The sequence below is a fragment of the Desmodus rotundus genome, chromosome 3, assembly GCF_022682495.2.
Source record: "Desmodus rotundus isolate HL8 chromosome 3, HLdesRot8A.1, whole genome shotgun sequence".
Lineage (NCBI taxonomy): Eukaryota > Metazoa > Chordata > Mammalia > Chiroptera > Phyllostomidae > Desmodus > Desmodus rotundus.
In genome coordinates, this window is record NC_071389.1 from 94,179,993 (window position 1) to 94,203,399 (window position 23,407).

The 23,407-nt window shown below is 36.3% G+C and overlaps 1 pseudogene; it reads right to left on the bottom strand.

The window, feature by feature from the left end:
• Positions 1 to 22,693: 22,693 nt before the first annotated feature.
• LOC112297518 (ADP-ribosylation factor-like protein 2-binding protein) lies at positions 22,694 to 23,173 on the bottom strand (annotated as a pseudogene).
• Positions 23,174 to 23,407: the final 234 nt, after the last annotated feature.

The window sequence follows — 23,407 nt, forward strand, 5'->3', positions numbered from 1 at the left end:
CTGTGGTGGATCTTTTTCTTCAATGTGGTTCCTATATTTTTTCTTTTTCACTATAATGTTTTAAAAATTTTAGCTTAAATCTAATACTATATGCTTCCCATCTCTTATTCCACTCTGACTTCTTTCCTCCCTTTTTTATGATGTAAATTTCCTTTTCTTTCTTTCTTCACCTTGTTTCTATTCCTTACTCTTATTATATCTCCATCTACCTCTCAAAATTGTTTTTCTTTCATTTAGTCATCTCATGTTAATTTTCCTTTCTTATAATAGTCTTCATCTATTTACACCTCTATTAATATTTGTTCATTAGCTGTTGATAGTGTGGTTGTAGATTTTTTTACAGGAATGGGTTTATTCCCTGGTTGTTTGGTTTTATCCTAGAAACACCTGTACAACAGCATAGAAGACTTGGTGGATGATGTGACTGTCAGTCAGCCAAACAAAAGGAAGGATCCACCAAAGAAAAGAGTTAAAAAAAAACAAAACCTAATTACAACTAGAGAGCCCACAGAAACAGCATAAAGAACATTTGGAGATCATCAAGTTCAGGTGATCAAGTAGACGGCACCACTGAGTCCCACAAGTTTTCTACCACAGAAGGACGCACCACAAAGACAGGGAGTCAAAGATGAACAATCTAAGAAGCAGAAACCAACAATAAGAGTCACCTAAAATGAGGAGACAAAGAAACAACACCCAACCAAACCCAATCCCCAGAAAGAGTATTAATGAAATTGAGGCCAGCAAACTATCAGCAATTGAGTTCAAAATAATGGTTATAAGGATGTTCAAGGAACTCAGTGACAACTCCAAGGAACTCCAAAGAAGGTACAAGAAACTTACTGAAAACTACACCAACATGAAAAAGGACATATAAACTATCACCAGAATCAAAAGAAAATGAAGAATACAATATCTGACATGAAGAATTCATTAGAAGGAATTAAAAGCAGGCTAGATGAAGCAGAGGGTCAAATCACTGAGCTGGAGGACAAGGTAGGAAAAAATTCCAGACAGAGCAAAAAAAAAAAAAACATAAAAAGAACAAGGAGTTCATAAGAGCTGCAGGACAATACAAAACATAATAATATTCACACCACAGGGATACCAGAAGGAGAAGAAGAGGAGCGAGGGATAGAAAACCTGTTTGAAAAGTAATGACAGGATTTTTGGTCAACGACTAGAGTGGAAGATGGCGGCAACATAGGTGGGAGCGGAATCCACTTCCCCTCAGCGCCAGGGAAATACCTAGCTGATCTGAGGAGCAGAGCGAACAGCCAACAGTACTCCAGCATATACGAAGATTAGAGACCAAAGATAGAGGACATTGAAAGATCTGACGGTGCGACAACAAAACCTGGAGTGCTGAAAAGACTAGAGTTAGACCGTGTTAAACACATAAACGTCAGCTCAAGACCAGTGAGCACAGGAGAGTAAGGAGACAGCACCACCGAATCCCATTGGCATTCTACCATAGAAGTTCATATCATAAGCCCAGGGATTCAGAACAAAGCAATTTAAGAAGCAGAGGCCAACAAGAAGAGCCTCACAAACAATGGGAAGACAAAGAAACAATTCCCAAATGAAAGGAAAGGAGGAAGTCTCAGAAAGAATACTAACCGAAAAAGAGGCAAGTCAACTATCAGATACTGAGTTCAAAGCAATTGTCATCAGGAAGCTCACGGAGCTCTCTGAGCTCAAAGAGAACTACCAGAAACTACAAGGAAACTACAATGAACTCACTGCAAACTATATCAACATGAAAAAGGAAATAGAAAATATCAACAAGAGCCAAGAGGAAATGAAGAATACAATTTCTGAATTGAAGAACACAGTAGAAGGAATTAAAAGCAGACTTGATGAAGCAGAGGATCGGATCAGCGAGCTGGAGGATAAAGTAGAAAAAAACACCCAGAAGGAGCAAGAAAAGGAAAAGAGGCTCAGAAAGAATGAAGAGGCAATAAGGGAAATGCAGGACAACATGAAACGTAACAATATCCGTATAATAGGAATACCAGAAGGAGAAGAAGAAGAGCAAGGGATAGAAAACCTGTTTGAAAAAGTAATGATGGAAAATTTCCCTAATCTGAGGAGAGAAAAAGTCACCCAAATCCAGGAATCACAGACAGTCCCAAGCAAGAGGAACCGAAAGAGGCCCACTGCAAGACACATCATAATTAAAATGGCAAAATTCCAAGACAAAGAGAGGATCTTAAAGGCAGCAAGGGAGAAAAAGGAAGTAACATAACAGGGAGCCCCAATAAGGTTAGCAACTGACTTCTCAATGGAAACGCTCCAAGCCAGAAGAGAATGGCAAAAAATATTCCAAGTAATGAGAACCAGAGGCCTCCAACCAAGACTACTTTACCCAGCAAGGCTCTCAATCAAGATAGAAGACCAAATAAAGAGCTTCCCAGACAAAAGAAGTCTAAAAGAATACAGCTCCACCAAACCAGCTCTGCAAGAGATGCTAAAGGGACTGCTTTAAGGAAAGGAAGGAAAAGAGAAAGACAGAGGAACACAGGTAGGAAATAATGGCAATGAATAACTACCTATCGATAATAACCTTAAATGTAAATGGATTAAATGCTCCAATCAAAAGACATAGAACAGCTGAATGGATAAGAAAACATGACCCACAAATATGCTGCCTACAAGAAACCCATCTCAGGACAAAAGACTTACACAGACTGAAAGTGAAGGGCTGGAAACAAATTTTCCAAGCAAACGGACAGGAAAAAAAAGCAGGGGTAGCAATACTCATATCAGACAAAATAGACTTCCAAAGAAGGGCCATAAAGAGAGACCCAGAAGGTCACTTCATAATACTCAAAGGAAGAATCCACCAAGAAGACATAAACATTATAAATATATATGCACCCAACATAGGAGCACCCAAATACATAAAGAAAATCTTGGAGGAGTTCAAGAAAGATATTGACAGCAACACAATTATAGTAGGGGATTTTAACACCCCACTATCAAAAATGGACAGGTCTTCCAAACAAAAGATTAACAAAGATATTGTGTCACTTAACAATACCCTAGAGGAAATGGACTTAATTGATATATACAGAGCTTTTCATCCCAAAGAAGCAAAATACACATTCTTTTCAAGTGTCCATGGAACTTTTTCAAAGATAGACCACATGATAGGACACAAAGCAACCCTCAACAAATTCAAGAAAATTGAAATCATATCAAGCATCTTCTCTGACCACAAGGGTCTGAAACTAGAAACCAACCCCAAGGGTAAAAACCCAAAACACTCAAAATCATGGAGACTGAATAGCATGCTATTAAACAATGAATGGGTCAAGAACGAGATTAGGGAAGAAATCAAAAACTTCCTGGAAACAAATGAAAACGAACTCACAACAACCCAAAACCTATGGGACACAGCAAAGGCAGTCCTGAGAGGGAAGTTCATAGCAATACAGGCCTACCTTAAGAAGTTAGAAACAGTTCACACAAACAACCTAACCCTACGCCTACAAGAACTGGAGGAACAACAACAAAGACAGCCCAGAGCAAGCAGAAGGAAGGAAATAACCAAGATCAGAGCAGAACTAAATGACATAGAGACTAAAAGCACAATTGTAAGGATCAATGAATCCAGGAGCTGGTTCTTTGAAAAGATAAACAAAATCGACAAGCCTTTAAGTAGGCTTATCAAGAAGAAAAGAGAGAGGATCCAAATAAACAGAATTAGAAATGAAAGTGGAGAGATTACAACTGATACCACAGAAATACAAAGGATCGTAAGAAATTACTATGAAGACCTATATGCTAAGAAATTTGAAAACCTAGATGAAATGGACACATTTCTAGAAAAATATAATCTTCCAAAACTGACTGAAGAAGAAACAGAAAACCTGAACAGACCAATATCAGCAAAGGAAATTGAAGCAGTCATCAAGAAACTCCCATCACACAAAAGCCCTGGACCAGATGGTTTCACAGGAGATTTCTACAAAGCATTTAAGGAAGAACTAACCCCTATCCTTCACAGACTATTCGAAAAAATCCAAACTGATGGAAGACTCCCAAACTCTTTTGATGAAGCCAACATCATCCTAATCCCAAAACCAGATAAAGACACAACGAAGAAAGAAAACTTCAGGCCAATATCGATGATGAACATAGACGCTAAAATTCTCAACAAAATATTAGCAAACCGCATCCAGCAATATATTAAAAAGATCATCCACCATGACCAAGTGGGATTCATCCCAGGGATGCAAGGATGGTACAATATTCGCAAATCAATAAACATAATACATCACATCAACAACAGCAAAGACAAAAATCACATGATCATATCAATAGATGTGGAAAAAGCATTCGATAAGATACAGCACCCATTTCTGATAAAAACACTCAGCAAAGTGGGAATAAAGGGAGCAGTCCTCAACATAATTAAGGCCATATATGAGAGACCTACAGCCAACATCACATTCAATGGACAAAAACTTAGAGCTTTCCCACTAAGATCAGGAACAAGACAAGGATGCCCTCTCTCACCACTCCTATTCAACATAGTATTGGAAGTCCTAGCCACAGCAATCAGACAAGAAAAAGCAATAAAAGGCATCCAAATTGGAAAGGAGGAAATGAAACTGTCACTGTTTGCAGATGACATGATAGTGTACATGGAAAACCCTATAGACTCCACTCAAAAACTACTCGACCTAATAAATGAATTTGGCAAAATAGCTGGATACAGAGTCAATACCCAGAAATCAAAGGCATTCCTGTACACCAACAACGAAACTGCAGAAACACAAATCAGGAAAAAAATCCCATTCGATATAGCAACAAGAAAAATAAAGTACCTAGGAATAAACCTAACCAAGGAGGTAAAAGACCTGTACTCAGAAAACTACACAACACTGAAGAAAGAAATTAAGGAAGATACAAACAAATGGAAGCATGTACCATGTTCATGGATTGGAAGAATTAACATCATCAAAATGGCCATACTACCCAAAGCAATTTATAGATTCAATGCAATCCCTATTAGAGTACCCATGACATATTTCACAGATATAGAACAAACATTGCAGAAATTCATATGGAACCATAAACGACCTCGAATAGCAGCAGCAATTTTGAGAAAGAAGGACAAAGCAGGAGGTATCACAATACCTGATATCAAACTGTATTACAAGGCCACGGTAATCAAAACAGCCTGGTACTGGCATAAAAACAGGCACATAGACCAATGGAACAGGATAGAGAGCCCAGAAATAAACTCAAATCTATACGATCAATTAATATTCCACAAAGGAGGCAGGAGCATAAAATGGAGCAAAAACAGTCTCTTCAACAGATGGTGTTGGGAGATCTGGACAGCTACGTGCAAAAAAATGAAACTCGATCACCAACTTACACCATACACGAAAATAAACTCAAGATGGATAAAAGACTTAAATATAAGCCGTAACACCATAAAAGTCCTTGAGGAAAACATTGGCAGGAAAATCTCAGACATTCCACGCAGCAACATCCTCACAGACACATCCCCTAAAGCAAGGGACATAAAGGAAAGAATAAACAAATGGGACCTCATCAAAATAAAAAGCTTCTGCATGGCTAAAGAAAACAGCACCAAATTACAAAGAGAACCAACAATATGGGAAAGCATATTTGCCAATGATACCTCAGACAAGGGCCTGATCTCCAAAATATATAAAGAACTCACAGGACTCCACTCCAGGAAGACAAACAACCCAATTAAAAAATGGGCAAAGGACTTGAACAGACACTTCTCCAAGGAAGACATACAGAAGGCCCAGAGACATATGAAAAGATGCTCAGCATCACTAGCCATCAGAGAGATGCAAATTAAAACCACAATGAGGTATCATCTCACACCAGTCAGAATGGCCAACATAAACAAATCCACAAACAAATGTTGGAGAGGATGCGGAGAAAAGGGAACCCTCGTGCACTGTTGGTGGGAATGCAGACTGGTGAGGCCACTGTGGAAAACAATATGGAATTTCCTCAGAAAACTAAAAATGGAACTGCCCTTTGACCCAGTAATTCCGCTGCTGGGATTATACCCTAAGAACACTGAAACACCAATCCAAAAGAATCTGTGCACCCCAATGTTCATAGCAGCACAATTTACAATAGCCAAATACTGGAAGCAACCGAAGTGCCCATCAGCAAACGAGTGGATCCAAAAACTGTGGTATATTTACACAATGGAATTCTACGCAGCAGAGAGAAAGAAGGAGCTTATACCCTTTGCAACAGCATGGATGAAACTGGAGAGCATTATGCTAAGTGAAATAAGCCAGGAAGTGAGGGACAAATACCATATGATCTCACCTTTAACTGGAACATAAGCAATAGAAGGAAAAAGCAAACAAAATATAACCAGAGACATTGAAGTTAAGAACAATGTAACAATAGCAACGGCGGGGGTGGGGGGTGGGGGCGGGGACAGTGGGTAGAGGGGATTACAGGAACTACTATAAAGGACACATGAACAAATCCAAGGGGGAGGGTGGAGAGGGGGGAGGGAAGTGGGTTCACCTGGGGTGGGGTGAAGGGATGGGGGAAAAGGCATACAACTGTAATTAAATAACAATAAATAAATTAAAAAAAAAAAAAAAAAAGAAAAGTAATGACAGAAAACTTCCTTAACTAGATGAGAGAAAAAGTCACGTAAGTCCAGGAAACACAGAGGGTATCAATCAAGATGAAATCAAAAAGGCCCATAAAAGTAGCAATTATCATACACCCCAACATTTGCACTCTTGGAAATTTATCACAGAGTAATAAAAACTTCAGTTAACTCAAACCCCATACAGATATTTTTATTATTATTGTATTCAAAATAATCAAAATCTGAAAATAGCCCAGATTCCTTTAAACATACAAATGCATAAGCCAACTGTTTTATATCAATACCACATGATATTTATTAAATAATAACAAGGAATAAACTATCAATATATGCAACTCAAAGTTGAATAAATCCCCAGAAAATGTGTGGAGTGAAAAAAGCTACTCATTAAAGATTACATGTGGTATAATTTAATTTTTGTAACATTTTTCAGTGTCAGAATTTTAGAAATAGAGAACAGATTAGAAAAGTTGCTATAGTTTAGGGTAGGGAGTTGGCTGAATTGAGGGTTGAAGGAGAAAGGTAGGCTTTTTTTCCCTTTATTTTATTGGTAGATACATAAACGTTCACATGTGATAACATTTCATAAAATTAAATACACACATATACACAAATAAATATAAGTAAAAATGAGGAAAGCTGAATAAGATTAGTTTGTTGTGTCAATGTAAATATCCTAATCATAAGATTATGTACTATAGTTTTGCAAGATGTTATCACTGGGGTAAACTGCAAAAATGGTTCATGCATTTCCCTGCATTATTTTTTACAACTGTACCTGAATTCACAGTTGTATCAATAAAAATTTCAATTAAAAGACTGCCTGTTGGCCATGGCCAGGTAGCTTAATTGGTTGGAGCATTGTTCCAATGTACCAGGGGTGTGGGTTCGATCCAAGGTCTGGGCCCATACGAGAATCAACCAGTGAATGCATGGATGAGTCTCTCTCCCTGCCTCTCTCTCTTCCTGCTTTATCTCTCTGTGTTGAAATCAATAAATAAAGAAAACATTTTTATTTTTTTAAAAAGACTGCCTATTAAAGGGAAAGAAGAGACAGGACACAAGCCAGTTACTAAAAAATAAATGGGCAATCAAAACCTTGTATCCAGAAAACAAACAAACAAACAAACAAACAAATAAGGATTAGAGCTCTTCAGATTTACATTTATATACATACACACACAGCAAGATGTTAGAAGCTGGGTGATAAGACTATACATGTTCACTACACAGTTCTTTTAATTTATCTGTATATTTGAACATTTTTATTATAGAATATTGGAAAAAAACAAGTATTGCTCTCAATTCTATTTGGTAAAGTTTATAAACCAGTTATATTTAAGACAAGCTATTCCCTTAATGTCTTTGATGAATGTAGGAATCTTCCTATTTTTATTGGTAAAGTGTCACTTCTAACTTCTACAGAATCTTTTCTATCTTCCAGAAGCTTTTGCAGTTCTCTTACTTAAATATTTAGGAAGAAGAGTTAGTATTGCTACTACATGTCTTTTTTTTCCAATTGGTATTCCAAATAAACTATGGAAAGATCACTGTGGTAGCAGCAAATGGCTTGGGATCAAATTTAATAGACCCCTGGTTTATGGAATTGAATTGAAGGCAAATTTGGTATCTGGAATAAACATTTTATGACAGTTATTTAATGTTTTTTTTCCTTTAAAGGTCATGTCCCTGTAGAAAAAAATCTATTATAAAAACTACCTGTAACATAAAGAAATCATGTGAATTAGTCAAAATTGTGGTTGCACTTCATAATATTTGGGCCAAATACTTGATATTTTTCTTTTGTAAACCTTTTCTAATCTTCTTCTTCCAACAATGTAATTTCAGTGTTTTAATGTCACTTACTTTCAACAAGCTATAATTACATTTAATTCCAACTTTTATATTTGCTTGGTTCATTGATATAAAAGATTGTGCATTTTTCTTTTTTTCAGTGAAACTATCAAGCAGCTAGAAAATAAAGACTAAAGTTATACTTAATAATAATATTGCTTTTTTCTCTCTGAGCATATGTGAAATTACATTTAGTTTTTTATTGTATTTTATGTTACTTAAAGGTAGAAAGCCTTTATTTTTTCAAAACAAATAACATTTTTCTTACACTCTTTTGAGAAATTTTCTCATTAAATTTAAACTATGCTCTTTTGAGAGAATAGTTTTATATGTGTGTTTTTATTGATTGCAAAAACTTCCATTTACAGAGAACATAAGAACATAATGTCCAGTAAATAGGCTGTCAAATGAATTAAACAAATAGTTACTAAAGAAACTTCAAATTAAGTCAGTGAGTTACCTGAGCACATTTGGCATTTACTGGCTTGTGATGACAGTAGTAATACTGAATTTTGACATTGATAACCAACACTTTATTTGCTGTTGCAAATACAATTTAAAACATAGTACAGATTCACTTTCTGTATTTCATCTATCATCAGTAAGGGTTTAAGAAATAGTTCACAGTGCAAGCCAGTTTACTGCATTGAAGTCAGTAAAAGATTATGAATACCAAGAATGTTGGGAGGAAGCAAACTTTAATGTAAAATGAAGCAAAATAAAACAAAAATATATAATTACCATTATTCCAATGAGAGAAAAATCAACATCATATTTTTAATAAAATTTTATTTTGGAACAATTTTAATTTGCAAAAAGCTTATAAATAGATAGTAGAGTCCCATATGCCTTATTTCCCCTATTATTAATATCTTATATTAGTATGGTATATTTGTCACACTGAATTAATATTGATACATTATTATTAACTAAAACTTATAATTTATTCTTGTTTCCTTAGTTTTTACCTAAAATTCCTTTTCTGTTTCAGAATCCCATCCAGGATACCATATCACATTGAGTCTTCACAGCCCTTTAGATTTCTCTAGATTGTGACAGTGTCTCAGATTTTCCCTGTTTTGATGACTCTACAGTGTTAAGGCCTTCTGATCAGGTATTTTAGAAAATGTATGGCAATAGGGGTTTATTTGATGTTTTTCCTCATAATTACTGTACAATTATGGAATTTGGAGGAGAAAGGCTACAGGGGTAAAATGGCATTATCATCATATCAGATCAAGGGTATAAGCTATCAGCATGATTTGTCACTGTTGATGTTGACCTTAGTCACCTTTCTCCACTGAACAGTTACTCTCCCTTGTCCCATTTCCATACCCCACTTTTGGAAGGAAATGTGCATTCTACCTCCTCGAGGGAGAATATTTATAACAATTAATTATAATTCCTCTTCATGGAAGCCTTGTCTATTTGCTCAATTTATTTATTTGTTTAATCATTCATTATATTAGTATAATCTTATGGATATTTATTTTATGTTTTAGGTTATAAATGAATACTAAATTATAAATTTTGCTGCATAATATTTTCATCTTTGTAATTAGGAGTTTTCATAATTGAGTACTGTGTCTCATTGATATACTGCCATTGTTCTGTGTTCTGTGTTAGCATTTCTTTGTCTTCTTCCTCAATAAGATGCTACAAACCTATTTTTGTATATTTGTGTATTGAAATAAGCCACTTTGCCAAGGAGTCAGAGTTCCTATTATGGAGAAAGGCTTTAGAAAACAGTAATCAACAAAAGAAAAATGCAAACAAAATATAACCAGAGACATTGAAGTTAAGAACAATCTAACAATAGCCAGAGGGGAGTGGGGAGGGGATAGTGGGGAGAGGGGCTTACAGGAGTTACTATAAAAGACACATGGACAAAATCAAGGGGGAGGGTGGAGGTGGGGGAGGGAGGTGGGTTTGGCTGGGGTGGGGTGGAGGGATGGGGAGAAAAATGCAGACAATTGTAATTGAATAACAATAAAAATAAAAAATACAATATATGGTCTCTAGCTATGCTCATTGCTTCTAGAATATCATTGCTTTCAGTTTCTCTCAAAGAGTTTGTAAATATGTGTAATTATGGCTATATCTATGTATCTATATCTATCTATCTATCTATCTATCTATCTATCTATCTATCTATCTATCATCTATCTATCTATTGCCTCCATCTGTATCTAAATTAAAACATGAGTTCATACAGTTGTCTCCAACTCTAGTTCGGTTCCACATGGATAATTCTAAACTTCTTTACTTAGTTTTCTGTAACTTTCCACTCCAACACTGAGAAAACTGGTTTTCCATCATCTCCATGTATTTACTTGTTCAGTTATAGTATTGTTTTAAAGTAGCTTCAGAATTTCAACATCATTTTAATGATAAACAAAATTGTGTTAGGCAAGGCCATTCTTAAACTCAGGGTATTTTTAGTAAGAAAAATGTCTCTGTACTAAGTACTCATAAGAAATATTTTATGCATTTAAGAAAATGAGAGAAATGAAGGTGGTGGCCAAGTACGTGGAAGCTGAGTCTACTTGCTCTTGTACCCTACTTGGACACTTGGCCAATCTTCCAAAAAATAAACTGAACATTCAGTAGAATCTTAGCTGATATGTAGTTTGGAAGCTAAGGAGTACAGAAGATGCTTCACAATGGGCTAAGGAGATTTTATAGATGGAAGGGGAAATACTGTGGAGGTGTGCCTGCAGCTGTGGAGAGCCTAGTCAGAAACAGCAGCTTTGGGGCTCCCTCCCCTTCAGGGTAGGGAGCCCCAAGACCCAGGCTGGAAGCTACTTGGATACACAATAGCCTCAGCATTCTTGAGAAAGAAGAACAAAGTAGGAGGAATCACAATACCTGATATCAAACTATACTAGAAGGCACTGTAATCAAAACAGCCTAGCACTGGCATCAGAACCACACATAGGTCAATGGAACAGAATCCAGAATCCAGAAATAAACTCAAGTCTCTATGTTCAATTAAACTTCACAAAAGGGACATGAGCATACAATGGAGTAAAGATAGCCTCTTCAATAAATGGTGTTGAGAGAACTGAACTGGTACCTGCAAAAAAGTGAAACTCAATCACCAACTTATACCACACACCAGAATAAACTAAAATTGGATAAAAGACTTAAATATGTCATGGCACCATAAAATTCCTAGAGGAAAAACATAGGCAGTAAATTTCAGATGTCCCACATAGCAATATTTCTGCCCATACATCTTCTAGGGCAAGGGAAATAAAGGAAAAAATAAACAAATGGGACTACATCAAAATAAAAAACTTCTGTATGGCTAAAGAAACTAATGAAAGGGGAACCTACTGTATAGGAGAACATATTTGGCAATGACATATTGGACAAGGTTTTGATCTCCAAAATATATGAATTCATATGACTAAACATCAGGAAGAGATACAATCCAACTAAAAAGTGGGTAAAGGATCTGGATAGGCACTTCTCCAAGGAGGACATACAGATGGCCAGAGACACATGAAAAGATACTCAGCATCACTAACCATCAGAGAGATGCAAATTAAAACCACATTGAGATATCACCTCATACCGGTCACAATGGCCATCATTAATAAATCAACAAACAAAAAGTGTTAGTGAGGGTGTGGAGAAACAGGAACCCAGGGTACTGTTTGTTGGTGAGAATACAGACTGGTGCAGCCACTGTGGAAAACAGTTTGGAATTTTCTCAAAAAACTAAAAATGGAATTGCTTTTTTGACCCAGCAATTTTGCTGTTGTGAATATACCCTAAGAATCCTGAGTCACCAATGCAGGAAATGGAGACAACTGTACTTGAAAAACAATAAAAAAAAAGAAAAAGAAAAAAGAACTTATGCACTTCTATATTCATAGTGGCACTATTTATGATAGCCAAGTGCTGGAAACAGCCTCAGTGCCCGTCAGTAAATGAGCAGAGCAAAAGCAAAAAACTGTGGTGCATTTACACAATGGAATGCTACGCAGCAGAAAGAAAGAACGAACTCCTACCTTTTAGGACGGCATGGATAGAACTGGAGAATATTAGGCTAAGTGAAATAAACCAGTTGGTGAAAGACAAATACTATATGATCTCACATACAAGAGGAATCTAATGAACAAAATAGAACCACAGGCTTGGAAATAAAGAATTGACTGAAAGTGGCCTGAGGGGTGGGGGAAGGGAAATAATTGTAGAAAGAAGGGGAAGGGACTAGACAAATAACATGTAAGTATGACTCACAGATATGGACAACAGTGTTGGGATTCACTGTGGGAGTGGGGTGTAGGATGGGTAGAGGAAGGCAAAGGGGAAAAAATTGGGACTATAATAGAACAACAATAAAGAAATGATTTAAAAATTAAAAAAACAAAAACAAAATGAAAATGAAAATTCAGTTCAGATAAATTAAGAATGAACATTAGTTATTTTTCTTTTTAACTCCTACTCACATAAATTGTTATTAATATTTGTTACTTAAAAATAATGAGGCTCACTGGCTGGTGTGGGTCAGTGGATTGAATGCTGGCCTGTGAACCAAAAGGTAACCAGTTTGATTCCCAGTCAGGGCACATGCCTGGGTTGTGGGTCAGGTCCCCAACTGGGGGCATGCAAGAGGTGATTGATGCATCTCTCGCACATTGATGTTTCTCTCCCTCTCTTTCTCCCTCCCTTCCTGTCTCTCTAAAATTAAATAAATAAAAATCTTTAAAAAATTATGAGGTAATTAGAAAAAAAGATAAGCCAGTTCTTCATCCATCACTTTGGTAGCCAGAAAGAAATAGTGCTTTCAGTTTACCAATAGGAGGAATTTACTAATACACTGAAGAGGCCCAGTTTAATCCACCAGCCATAAAGACGTACTCCTTACACATGGGAGACAGTTTATTTTATTGCCAGGATCATTGAGCAGGCTTGATGTCATCCAGGGTATACATGCTATATTTTGGAGACAATTGTGTTTAAAATTATAGAAGTTTACATTTTTAGAGTATACATATTGTAAAAACCAGAAACTAAAGATATACCTCAGGCTTCTGCATATTTTTTCTAATAATTATCTAGATAATTGAAAAAATAATAACTGTAAGCATTAACCTTACATTTAATTCAATTTCACAAAAATTATGTGAATGTGAATTTAATGGACCACTTGGTAAGGCTTTTTAATGCACAGCCATAAGAGACATTAATCGTTAGTCACAATGAGAATCATCTGGATTGAGCTTCATGTCTGCATATTGTAATTAATGATTGTGATCTGTTTACTCTCTTCATGTTGAATATAAATGTATTCTGTTACTAAATGTTTCTGACATTAGGAACTTTTGCTAAGTAAGAAAGAAAATGTAAATGAACATTATCTTTTCCACTATTCAACCAATGATCCAAAAATTTAGTGTGAATTTTAATATGATCCAAAAATTTAGGTGTGAATGTTCAGAAGACATTTGATATACAAACTAAAAGAAACACTGAAATAATTTGCGGGGTCCAGCAGAAGTAAGGCTTACTTGAGTGTGGTTGGTAGGGTACATAAATGTCTCCTATGAGATGGACGGTGATTTGAACATTTCACCTAAAATGTCATACGGTGTGCTTGAGTGTGATATTGTTAAGTTACAATATATTGCAGAATGATGGTTGCCAGAGGGGAAGGGCATTGGGAAACTGGTGAAAGAGGTGAAGAAATTTAGAAGTACAAATTCGTAGTTGCAAAACTGCCACAGATTTATAAAGTACAGCATAGAGAAAATAGTCAATAATATTTTAATAACTATGTATAATGCTTGGTCAGTACTGGGTATACCAGGAGAACATTTTCTAAAGTATATGATTGTCTAACCACTATTCTGTACACCTGAAACTAATGCAAAATAATATTGAATACAAAGTATAATTAACAAAGAAAAATTTTAAAACATTGAAACAAAAAGAGAGGAACAATTGTTTTACCATTTCTGTTTCATTTATTGTATTATCTGCATGAAGCCCATACATATTTGAGCTTGTGACCTCTAGTATACTTGAACATTATTTGAAATAAATATGCACTTTTTATGTATGCTTGTTGGGAGTTTTATTGGCTAAATTTAATTAAGTGGTCAATAAATTAATGAAATATCACTCACTCTGTTAGGACCTGATAATACAGAAATGAATGAGATATGACATTACTATAGAGGAGTTTCTGGTCTAGCCAACTGTAATGAAAGTCCATAATAATTTTTTCCAAATTTACTATAGGTTGCTTTTAATTGTGTGTTGCAGGATGAACTTCTGAACCAATCTTGTATTTTCCATAATATTATCTGCTAGCACTGTTACCATATGTAGACTGGTCTGGAGCAGGCCTACCTTGAGCCTGCCTTGGAACTGCCCACAGTTGTGGGTTCTTGACTTAATGTAGGAAGGATTTCACGACACAAATCCAGGTGATTTTGAGAGCACATTTATTAAAGCTGGGGACAGTGAAACTAAAGAAGGGCTTAGGGTAGGAGAACCAACAGGAGAGAGCCTAGGTGGTGCCCTGCTTTGGCTCCATAGAGACCTTATAGGAAAGACATGAGTCAAGGTGGGGTTGCTGTTAGCTCACTGAGAAGTCAGAGAAAGCGGACTTTTGAGACAGGTTCAAAGGGTAAGCCTTGGCTAAGCTGACACTGCCTACTGCTTCTCTGGTTGCAAGTCTCATGGGTCCCTCAGAGTTTAGGAGAGAAAAGTAAAGGTGCCTACCTGAGAGAGAAGAAAGGCATGAACATGAGGCAGAGAGAGCTCACTCGGCATCCTTTGTCTCGAAGGTTTTTATTTATTTTCTGTGGGTGGGAATCCTACAGGAGGTCTTAGGAGAAGGTCATAACAGAATATTTCTTAGTTTTCCAGGTATATCCTCAATATGTGGTTCATCAAAACAGGTGTATAGGGGAGTTTGGGATCATTTTCTGGTCAATTTCACTGCTTTACTTTTATCTTGGGTCAGTGTGGCTTGAACTGGGTTTTTGTTATGTGTTCCCGACTTCATCTGTCCTTCAGTTTGGTGGGTACAGATGGCACTAATTGGGTCTCTGTCACCTATCTCCCTAACCAAAATAATTTAAACTATGTATTCTCTGGTTAGAGAAGAGAGGTAGAAACCATTTGCTCTCAGGTGTCCTTGGTTAGGGAAGATAAAGTCTTGCTGTGAATTGTTTAAATTGTTTGGCCTTGTTTAATTATTTTGTCTTAGTTTGTGCTTTCTACTTGCCAAGGAATTTTCCTCACTTCTTACTATCCTGCCTCTGTACAAACATATACTAATGTATATACAGCAGCAAAAGTAAAGTGTCATATATTCAAAGTTACTCTCTATTTCAGCATGCAAACAGATGTTTAAAACTTATTTACAGTGTATAGTAAAAAATATACCTGATAACTGATTTATTGAGGAGGATAAGATTATTTCTACGGAAGTTAAAGCAATCCTGCCAAGAATTATAGGGTAATATATAGAGAAAATAATTTTTTTCCATTAGAGAAAAATAGATCAATTTAACTGTCATTACTTTAACAGCAATCAAATCCATGAATGGATTTATAATATTGTTTGGAAGAGAAAGCTTAAAGAATATAAATGCCTATACTTTTAGGCAAGCTTTATTATCACTATCAACAGTTTTAATATACATGTTGAGGATTCACAAAATAATGGGTTTCTATTTCTTAATCTATCCACTTGAAGAATTCCAAAGTAGCAAAATCAATTCATAAGTTACAATGGCAGTTGTTTTAGTGGATGTACTTACAATTTAAACCTATAAGTAATTGCTCTGTTGAGAGTTTGGTCATCCTCGATCTGGCTATAGATGGGTTGATGCACTATTAAAAATGAGTCTAGACACTGTCCTTTATAAACAATAGAGTGACTCTAAGGGAAAACCCTATGACTTGATTTGGAAACTCGTTGTTATGTAACAATGGTGGAAGTAAGACAAATTCTTAGGGAAACCATCAAAAATGTTTCTTTTTTTACAACAAAGCTGTATTTTTGTTTCCTTTTTCCTCCTAAAGCTATTCCTATTAAAAATGACTAAAGTAAAACAGTTGTAAAGGAAATGAGTACTGTGATTTGGTTGCTTTTTACTGCTGACAACCATTTTCTCTTTAGAAAGCAGATCATGTTAATAAATTTTACAACAAATGAAATATCATTTCTAATGTTTGAAATTGACAAATATTAAAATCTTACAGAGATTACCTAATTTAATATGCAAAATCATTTCCCCAAACTGCCTCTAACCACACTGGGTTTCTTTGCACTTCTCTGCAAGCAAATGATCTTTGCAACTATTTTTCCTTTATATTCAGTCTCATCTATAAATTATCTTTATTTCATAGTGACATTAACTAAGTTGTTATTAGATATCTGGGTAATGAACTGAAAGCACCACCTGAACAAAATGTTATATAAAAGGTTGAATGATTAGCCGGTGCTCAAAGACAATACTCATTAATAAGTTTATTCTGTCTTCCAGAGTAATATTTAGAGCTCAATATCTTCTGAATATTAGTGTATTCCATTTTGTAATCATTGTTACTGGATTGGATGATAGCTTAATTGCCCATGGGATAGGAGCTAGCCTGTGTATTGAAGTTGCTAATGTTCACTTTTGTTCATAACTTGGGAAAAAGACAACAAAGAATCTGGAAAAAATGTGGTATGTGCCAGTTGCTTTATATTTATTAATTTTTAATGTTCCCAAAATATTATGTGGTAGTATTATATTCCCACTCACCAGATTAGACAACCAAGGCCCTCTTCAGACTAAATTATTTGGTTAAAATCATGCAGCTGGTAAGTGAATGGTAGAACCAAAATTCAAATGCAATTCTTCATGACTTCAAAGTCCATGTGTTCCCTCTGTCTCTCTGCCCCTATAGTGTTTTTGAGTGCACAACATAGATTCTTTGTTCTTTCTTCCTTGGTTTACTCCTTTTTGGTGAAAGGTAAAGATCAAGAGTTTTTATTGGGGTCTATTCTGATAGTATCTAACACTGAGTAAGCTTCTTCTATAAGCTCTATTTTTGTCAGTAGAAATTTTTTTATCAGTAGAAAATCCATTTGTTGTCACAGAGAATATAGTGAGATGATGCTGAGAAAGCTTAATGTCTTACTCAATTTTTTAATTTCAATGCCATTGTGCCATTGACAATTCTTATTCAACAAGCAAAAATATTTTATTAGTAGTTGTGTATGCCTGGATAATAGTTAATCCATATGATATTAGAGCATTCACTAGAGAAAAGACGTCAATGAGTCTATGAAGGGAAGCAGCTTCATTGCCTTCATTTGGTGCCTTCCCAATAAAATGAGGACTTCTACAAATAGTCAATGGCAATTACTGCAGGATGATTTTAGTTGGTGATCACCAGGTTATTGCTTCTAAAAATTATGAACAAATTTTTAGCACAAAGTTATAAACTATATAGAAATCAAATGGAAGATAGTAGGGAAAGATCTAATTTTCAGTAACTACAGCAAGTCCTTGAATAATGTTGAATTCAGCATAGTTTTATTATAATGTTGATGGGAGAAAAAATTCCTGGCCAGGGCCACTGTCTGTGTGGAGTTTTCACATCCCCTCCATGTCTGCATGGGTTTTCTCTGGGGTCTCAGGTTTCCTACCATGTCCTCGAGATGTGCACATTAAGTTAATCGGCGTGTCTAAACTGTCCCAGAGAATGTGGGTATGGGTGTGAATGCCACCTGAGATAGAAGGCTGTCCTGTTCAGAGTTAGTTCCTGCCTTGCACCCTGAGCTGTAGGGAGAGGCTCCAGTCACCCATGGCCTTAAATTGGAGTAAGTGGATTGAAAAAGAATTCTCTTACTTGTTTTTATTAATATTTGTTAAATGTGTGTATATCCACATTTATTCCAATGTGCAATACTAGAAGGGGTTGGAGTCTTTATTTAGAAGTTTGGTGATGTTTTTGTGACTAGAAATATGCCATAGGAACTTAATTCTTGTTTATATCAGTTAGCCTGATAACTGAAATTAATAGTAATATTGGTTTTATTATACATCATTCCGCTTAAAGTCAAAGTTTCCAAGAACCTATCAAGGATTTAATTGAATGAGGACTCACCGTACAATATAGTATGTCAAATGAAAAGATGAACAGAAGCTCATGGTTTCTCTTTTTGTTAGCATAAACTAATGTTTCCCAAGGAATATGGAGGAGCATTAATTTCTTAAAATGTTTCCAAGAAAAAAACAACATAAGATTACATGGTGAAATACATTTAGAAAATGCCTTCTCACATTAGCAAATCAAGGGCTCTCAGATATCCTTCCTTGAAGAAATCTATTTAGTCCTCTTTGAATTAGCATTTCACAAACTTATCATAGGGCTTAACAGACCAAAGGAATGTATTACATTTCTCATAATACATATCATTTGAGAAAATTGGTATGTCTTCACTTTTCTTCTTATTTTCAAGCCCTAACAAATAGACATCTATTGAGCTCTGTTATTATTTCTTTTTACTTCAGTTATATTTATTGTTCATTAAATATTGATCTATAAGGGTCTTCAGTATGCTTATATTCTACACGATGCGCTTATCCTAGGTGAACATGTATGTGGCATTCTACTGTGAGGCTCTCTAGAAGTTCCCATTCCTATAGTGTGACTAAAGGCATGAATATAATGTCCATTGAGTGGTGATAGTTAGAGTTGTAGTTGTGGTGTGCTGGCATTGAAATGAAGCAATTGAGTAGGATCTGTTGCTTTCTGAACATGTCACCATCTCTGTGACAACAGATGAAAACATTTTTCTACTGATAAAAATAGAGCTTACAGAAGAAACGTGTTCACTAAAAACTTTTGATCTTTACCTTTCACCAAAAAGGCTAAATTCACGAGATTGTAGAATTTATCAACATGTTTTGACATAATGGATATTGTTCAGAAAAGAGAAATTTTCTTTCTGAAAATTAAACATGCTGTAGCATTAATTGTATCAAGACTATAACCAATTTTATGTATTGGAATGTTTTAGAAATGTGGCAAAGATAAAAATGAGGTAGAGTCATGAGGCCACTTTTTCTTTTTCTTTGAAAGTTTTTAGTCATACACAGGGTCTGGCAGAGGTAAGTCTTGCTTGAATGTGGTTAATAAGGTAATAATATGAGGTCAATAATTTATAGTTTTAATTTGAACATTTCACCTAAATATCATATGGTGTGCTTGAGTGTGATATTGTTATGTTACAGAATTACATGCTTATGATTTTGTAATAAAAGTTTTTATAATAAAAATGGGGTGTTATTTGTGCCAGATCAAGTATAGTCCCCTGATAAAGATCAGCCCAGTCATCAATTTCCAAATAAGCAATTATCTTGAAAATGACTATCTTAATAACTTATTCACATTATTATCTAAAGAGAAATTCATATCAGAAACGCAGAAGAATATTTTGATAGGTAAACACTAAGTTTGTGAAATATCCATTTGGAGTTAGAAATTGAAGAGATTCTATTCTTTTCTGCATTCCTGTCTTTTGGGGTGGTGAGAATGTAATTGATAAGTTTTCTATTTAGCACTGGCTGATCACAAAGTAGTGAGGAAGCATGGAAAGGATGCAGGGACTGGAGAGTATTTCAGGAATGGTCCAGGCTTTTCTATCAATGGGCTTGCATTCCTCTTCACTCCCACTGCCAGCCCATTTCTAAATTCTCCGAATATTGAAAGGCCCATTGAAAAGTAAATGAATGAGTGAATCAAACAACTATGGTACATTTATACAATGGAATACTATTCAACAAAAAGAAAGAAGGAACTCCTACCCTTTGCAACAGCATGGATGGAACTGGAGAGTGTTCTGCTAAGTTAAATAAGCCAGGAGGTGAAAGACAAATACCATATGATCTCACCTATAAGAGGAACCTAATCAACAAAATAAGCAAGTGAACAAAATAGAACCAGAGACATAGAAGTAAAGAACAACCTGACAGTGACCAGAGGGGAGGAGTGAGGGGGATAACCTGGGAAAGAACAGGAAGGGCCAAGTCAGGGAACATGTACAAAGGACCCATGGACAAAGACTGGGGGGTGGAGAGGAATGGATGTGGAAGGTTAGGGCAGGTGAGAGTGTGGGGAACCATTCCAAGCCTGGGAAATGTGGCTCAGCCCTCACTCGGAAAAGCTAGTGGGGAGTGACGTTGGTGGGCAGGACCCACGTCCATGGATAAGTTCTCCAGTGGGAAATCAGGCCTGCATTGTACCCAGACTGGTATGAGACTTGCTCTTGCTAAAACTTCCTCATCCTGAATTGAGGAAGCAAATGTTTACTGAGTATTTTTATCTTTACAGAATCTGGGCTAGACCCTCCAGGTATGAGACAAAGCCGTTTCAACCATTTCTCCTTTTACATTACAAATGTCCTCCTTTGATGTATTCAGTGACATCCTCTCTGTTCTCAGCAAGAGATAACCACCCAAGACAAAACGTTGTATAGTAAAAGAGGACCTTTTTTGATGTTAAGGGCCTGAAAAACCTATAAAGGCTGGTCAAGGCAAGATTCTGGGGAGCTCCCCCCTTGAGGGAGTGGACGAGGCAATCAGAGGCACTCTCTTCTTGAGAGAGTGGCGGCAGGGTACCTTTTCCCCCACGGGACCTCTGTAGTCCGTGTGTATGTGTATTGGAATACTGAAACCTCAACAGCAGATCTTGCTGGCCAAGATCTGTGTCATGAGAGTAATGGGGGGAAACAGGGACAACTGTAATTGAACAACAATAAAAATGTTCAAGTCAAAAGAAAAGTAACACAAATTATCTTGTTAAAGAAGCACAATGAATTCTTAGATTCCTAAAGTGAGGATGTAAACACTAAGACAAGATTCTCACATTCCCATCTCTCCCATCAACTGGGAATTGCCTAGTTTAAGTCTTGTAAGAGTCATGTGCTTCTCTTGATAATTTTTTTCATTGTACAAAAATATTTAATAAGTGGTACATCAGTACAGAAAAACACATAGAATTTACAACCAGAATAGCCAAGTGAAAAGTCAGTACAGTCTTATTTTTACTTTATAAAAAATCGAAGTTACATGGTGGAAGTTAAATTATTATAATCTTTTTTTCTTTTCTAAAGATGGGACACACATGGTTTCCTGTCAATATGACCAGTGAAGCTGTTTGATATCTCCTACTCATGCTGAGCTAAACTCATGGAACTCCATCTCTACTCCATGTTCATAGCAGAGATTTTGACAGGAAGAAGGAATTGCAGAGAACTTATCCCAATAGAAAGCCTACAGATTTATACAGAAAGGATTTTAAATGAATCTGCACAAACATTTAATATGCTATATGAAAAGGATGTCTTTAGTTTGCTTGCAGGATAGAATGCATTCATTGATACCTAGTAAAATAATAATTCCAACATAGAAAATACTTCTGTCTTCATAGCATTAAATCTTAAAAAAAAAAAAACAGCATAATTCTTTGGTCTTTAAGTGGGTAATCATGGATGTTCCAAGATTATATCCACCAAGCTAGCCTGAGTATTCATCTATTGAAATATTTTTTAAATGCTTTCAAGAGAAATTTAGAAACAGTTGGACTACATCAAAGCCAGCTGAAGACTAGTGAAACTGGAACTACCAATGTATTACTAAAAATGACCTTCACATATAGTTTTTAGGTAAAGCCCATCTCTCTGTTGATTCCCACAGCCAAGACCACTTGTGATACTTCAGAAATCTCAAGAATAACACCCTAGATAAATATTCCCAGACAATTAAATACCCCATGGAGACTGAAGGACTGAAACTCTGACACATGTCAAAAGCCATGTGCTGGGAAAAAGAGGGTTGGTGATGGTGTGTTACTTCACAGCAGTAACACATCTATGTATATGTTCCATGTATGGATGTCTGGCATGGGCTTGCCCCAGAGGAGCCTGATTAAGATGGCCTGACAGAGGTGTGTACTTGGGGAGGAGTACTAGAGTTACCAAAAACAAGGTGTTTCAGGAGAAACAAGTCCCAGCAGGGCCAGGTAACTTTCTTTTTGATCCGTCAATAGTTAACATTAATGAAGAGTTGCAGAAGAGTCTTTCCAAGATGTCTCCTTTGTCACCATTAGCCAAAGTCTCTTTCAGTCCATTGAGCTGGTGATATCCAGAATGATCCCATTGCTTGGATGTGGGACCTAATGCCACAGATGGTTCTAGGAAGCAGACATAGAAGATAATTTGCATTAAAAAGTTACCATAAAACCACTGCTTAAGTCCAGTCCCTAACCTTTTTGTACTCCATAGTCTAGAAACATTTCTTTGACAGAAAATTCATAAAAGTGAGCTGCATGTCGAATACATGACCAGCCATTCCATCTTTATAGTGCTGTAGTAGTGTTGCGAAAGCAGCCATGTTAAATTCAGGAATCCACTCCAGCAGCTGTTGTTCAATATACTTTTCTATCAGAGAAATACATTTGTTAAAAATAAGCATACAAGTGAGTTTATCCTCCTCTGTGTCTTCAAACTCCTGTAGTATTTGTCCACCAAAATTTCTGTAGTAACTGGAACTCATCAACCATAATAATATCCTCTAAATATCCATCCATAGCTTCAAATTCCATATCAGAGACAGAAGAGGGCAGTGCAAAGTTCTCTTCCCTTAGGGCATCCATTGATGTCACCCATGTACCTGGTGTGGGCCTAGACCTCTTATTCTCCCACTCCTCCTAATCTCAGACCCAACCTTGCTTTGCTCTGCAGAGTCCCAACCCACATGGGGAGACCTCCCCACCCAGGCTGCAGCCAGCTTATGGCCCAGTGGGGTCAGCATCTCTGTGCCAGGCTCCAGCTTCCAACCCTGGCTGCAGCCCAGTGATGGCGGGGCATTACCACCAGGCCGGACCTGT